Genomic DNA, 5,323 nt, shown 5'->3' with positions numbered 1-5,323 from the left:
TTTTATAAAAAAAATAAATGGGTTAAGTTAAGGATATATAAATATATGTGAACAGGAAACTAATTACTGATAAACAACCCAATCTTGATAGAAACAAAGAACTACAGTAATAACTAGTAGAACAGTACTTATTAGGTATAGTATTACAAATTTTTTGTCACTTCTTACAATGTTTGTATCTTGTTTTCATTTAGTCCTGAAAAAGCTCTGCAAAGTGGGGTGAAACGTTAGTTAACATTAAATAGTTTTTTCTACAACTTTGATACCTTTATTGACCGCCAATTTACTTCAAATTGTCAACTATCTTCTTCCAATATTCATGGTTTTTGTTCGTCAATTGGTTTGGACTTTAAAAAATAAATGAGGTAAATAAGAGTAAGTATTTGATAGCCAATGGATTACATTAATAGGATTCTCCATGTCAGGACCGTGACGAAGATGAAGCGATAGGAAATCGATCGGACACGAGGAAGGAATAATGGCTGATAATCACAACAGCTACCACCATTTTATGAAGGAAGCATTTCGACGCTAACCAGCTGGAATAAATTAATTTGAAACAGCCACGTTTACTACTTCTGAATTGAACAATACCAATAATATTGGCACGCTAAGTTTAATCACGGCCTTCAATGTACAGAAAAAGATCTATACAGGATTTATTAATTTCCTAAGCTTGTGAATTTTTCATTTGTAAACTAGTCAGATAAAAACAGTGGGGTAGTATAGTAGATTATAATTTATATTTATTTATTTTATATATGGGTACGAATATATAAAAAAACAAAAAAGATAACAAAATTATATTTGGAGATTTTTTGGTAGCCAAAACATTTTCTTTTTTCGTCTCCTAAATGGTAAACTTTAAAAAGAATTATTACATAAGTATTAAAGTTTGCGTTGAATGGACACCACAGTTTGTCTGGTGATATCATTAACTTCAATCATAAGACCACATTTTTTTTTTTTTCCAAATTCGTCAAATATATAGCAGGGTAAATGACCGTGAACACCTCAAAGACAATTTGGACTTTGAGCATGAATTGTAATTTATGTGTCAGTACCATTACATTAACTAACATTATATTACATTGACTTTACTTGTTGTGACCAATCAATATTTTCTTAGTAAGTTAAATAATTTTTTTTTTTTTTACTACGCCAAAGGAGGCATTTCTGCTATTTTAAGTACATTAGTAAGTTAAATAATGTTAGAAGTACAAATTAGAATTATAATTTTTTTTTTTAAAGTGTTAAAATGCTTGCTTAATAAACACTTAAATTGCATTATATTTGAGTAGTGGACACTTTAGTTTTATTTTTCAATAAAAAAAGACCTTGCAGTAAAACTTTTAGTCTAAATAAACAGTACATATAAAACATGTTTATATTCATATAATTTTCAAATGAATTATCTCATTGAAAATCTTGCATTTACTTACTTAAGTACATCGAGACAAAATAAAGCACCAAATAAAATAATCAAAAAAAGCTTTAAATCTTGACATTTCTTCTTTTATATGTCTTGACACATTTCATAAATAATATTTTTCATATTATTAAATAGGTTTAAGGGAATTGCAGCGGCCTAATTACTATTATTTTTTTTTATTTAAGTGTTTCGACCACTCGGGCCATTTACACTGGATTTATAAATTAGATTACAATTGGCATGTTCATACAGTTGAAATTACAAAGTGAGAAATTTACAATTACAATTACCATTATATATTGACAATTACAATTTACGCTTCACAAATTTATTACTGTTGTCGGGTTTTCTCTGATCATTTCCTGTACACATGAAGAGAATCGGTGTGACTCCAGAGCAACCCAGTAAGAATGTGCCCAACAGCGAAATCGCTTCAGCAGTAGCGACACTCATTACTATTAGTTTGTACGTTTTAACCAATTAGTTTGTTTACTATTAGTTTGTAAGTTTTAAACAATTAGGTTTAGGTCTCTTCTGGTCTATGCTTGTCGTTGATCTGATTTAGCACCATTTTTGACTGCTTTAAAACTTGTGGTCGAGAGACTTACATCTTTTTCTTTACTAAAAATTAAAATCGAGGGATTACTCGGCTGAAGTATGGAAAGATACCTGGAATCTTCTTCTGACAAAATTTTCTGTTTCTTCCTCAACTTGAATATTTTTTTCTTCTTTATGGCATCGCTAGAAGAGGATTATCATTTCTTAACAATCACTGGAGGAAGGCATTGGTAATATATTCGTAAAACAGAACACCAGTCAACCATCCACTTTCTGGTTTGCTTAAACCCAATCTTTCTGGGAACTGTTCATTAATACTTGCGAAACACTTTCATGTTTGAATACTACAAGAAGTGGACCAAGATGGCCAGCTGTACTAGATGAGTATAATTATAAATTTTTTCTTGTATGATTTTACCTGCTCATTCTCTGTCAGGACTATAAATCTTTTAGCATTAGTGAAAAATGCAGTCATGTCAGCATTAAAGATGCTACAAGGCCCATTGAGAATACTGCCTAGACTTTCTTGTTTCAAATATTCCATAATTAATGATAACCAGTTCAATAAGATTTGGAAGGTTACTGATGCTCTGTAGATGGTCAGAAATTGGTGCCACTCTTGTTGAAATACCTACCATAATGAAGGTCTATCGTCAACAAAATCATTTTCTCTGTATTTCATTGTAAGTCATTCCTCACTATCTAACAGATCTTCCTTAGTATTAAAAATTCCATCTCAAGTAACTGATGTAATTCCACAAAATTGCTTCTATATTTTTTTTTTTTTTACTTTTTAAGTACGGAGGCACAATCTATCTTTTTAAACTTATCCATTCCTCCATTTACTTATATTATTAATGTTAAACGGGAAATTACCCAAGACTTAGCAATTCCCAGCAAAGATGAATCAAGAAATAAATCAGTAAATTGAGCAGTTTCTACACTTGGTGAATCATTATTGGACACCACTTGTCAACTATAGGTAAGTCATAAGTCAAAGTCATAAGATAATCATATCAACACAGCATGGTTTTCAAGTGACAATAAACACATTGAAAGTGAAAATTCACATATAAAAACAAAACACTCAATACATCACTGGTGGACGACCAGGGCCCTGTTTCATAATAAAGTACAAACTAATACTATTAGTCTTTTAGATTAATCTTAATTTAATTACACTGACTTGTACAATAGTAACTTGTACTTTAGTATTTTTTTAATTCCTGTAATATCACTAATAGTCATCCCTATCATGAAAAAAATAAGTATTAGTATTACCACACTAGTACTATGAACTAATACTATTAGCTTTCATTAAGAAACAGAAGAACTTAAGAAAAACTGGAAATATTTTGACCATATAGTGACACAAAATTTTATGACCGATAAGATTTTTTTTTTTTTAACTAATAAAAATCCTTATTCAGTATATTAGACGTATTCATGATGTTGTGTTAAATGTAAAATGTTTTACCATGTTAAATGTTATAAGTATAGGATTATGAGCAACCCTATAAAGTCATGATAAATGTTAATTGCAAATTGTAGAAGAAAATATTTCTTCATTTAACATAAGTTTTTCCATTTAACACAGTTTAACATGTTAAACTAAAGATTATAATATTTTTAGTTTAACCATATTATAATATTTTAGTTAAGCACTTAGAGGTTTTTCATAACAATAAATACTAATTTATTTCCCCAAGTCCTTAACAAAATCAGGAGTAGAATGACCTCTTCTAGCCAACATACAGACAAGACGTTTAACAAAACGTGCATTTCTTTTTGTATAAAAGTGCTTTTTTTGCATTTTCATAGTAGGGAGACACAATATAAATATAAATTGTGACAATTGTGCAGTACAATAGTGTAAGTGTTTTCTTTTTAAGTATACTAAATCAGTGGCACGGCAGCTGATCTAACGGCTCACCACCATCTATTGACAATTCATTGGTACATCGAAAATATTTCATGGATTTTATTATTTTATGACCCTGTTTCGGTCAACAGAGTCATTAACTATGGAATTTAGTGAATCTATAATGATAATTAGTTAATCAAAATATATAGATATATAATTTAAAACGTTACATATCATTTAGGAAATAATTGATGACATGAGCGGATAAAGGGGCTGCCTAACATTTTATGAAAAAATGGGATTTCTGCTTGGAAGAATATTTTATATATTCTTTTATTCAAAACAGTCTTTACGTAAACTTTCAGCTATGGTAGTTTTCAAAATTTCATAAATCTTTTAAACTGATCTTGGTGCGATGTATTTTGCATTTGTCCCGCCCTACAAAACCCGGAGAAGTACAGCATTGGTCTATTTATCATTATTATAATTTCCTTATAATAGTTCATTAACAGCAAAAGTTTTAATAAGACGCATTATTAGCAAAGATTTCGTTAAGATATCTTTAATATAAGAATTCTTTCATTTTGTTCCTCTTCAGGAGAGCTGTTTAGGATCAGCGAGTTGTGATTAACGATATCAGATATACAAAAGGGGAAGAAGGGAAGACTAGAGGGAGTAAATAGAGAAAAAAATATATATAAAGGAAGAAATAATAAAATAATATGAAATGATAAATTTGAATTTCTTAGAGAGTTTCCCCCTTCAAAGGTTTTACCGCCTTAAAGCACTCGTTCCGTTAAAAAAGTAAATTGGAAACTGAAATTCATTACAAGCGTTACGGAATAAAGTTTACTACTGTGCTACACCTTTCTTTTTTCTTGCCAACCGGCTTCCGTTGAAGGCTTCCATCCCAGATTAATTTTGCCTCCTGAGAATTAGAAAATGAAAGAAAAGAGTATAAGTACGCGGGGAGGGATGGACTTTAATTTTTCCTTTGATTCATCTCGGGGTTTTATGTCGGATGGCTAAATCTTCATTGAGCGTCGCGTGACGGTTTCAAGTTTCCGCTATTAGTTCTCTCCTTTCACAACTGAAGAACAGTCCGCATTAGTTTCATTATTACAATTATCATTTTTTATTAATTTTATCTTCGTTATTATAATTTTCATTAATCCATGCCTTCCTGTTTTTTTTTAAACTAATTTAACAATATAGCTCGATATAAGTTTGTTTTTCTTCAAAGCCAGCAGTTAAAAGATTCTTTTAAATATATTTTCTAACGTATGTCTTCTTTTCAGACGCCTCGGAGGATTATCAGGGATCGTTAAGGATGAAAGATTAAGAATTAATGGGTTAGGATGGTTAAGGAGTTTGGAATAAAAAGACGCATATCTGTTTTGGGTCAACTCTGCAACGAATGGGATGTTAAGGTCTTTGTGAATGAGTTTATTTGTAACGTAATAGGGAGC

This window comes from Halyomorpha halys, unplaced genomic scaffold (assembly GCF_000696795.3).
Source record: "Halyomorpha halys isolate HHAL.00 unplaced genomic scaffold, Hhal_1.1 Scaffold1426.1, whole genome shotgun sequence".
Taxonomy (NCBI): Eukaryota; Metazoa; Arthropoda; class Insecta; order Hemiptera; family Pentatomidae; genus Halyomorpha; species Halyomorpha halys.
The sequence above is the reverse complement of the archived record's forward strand: the minus strand, read 5'-3'. Positions refer to the sequence as shown.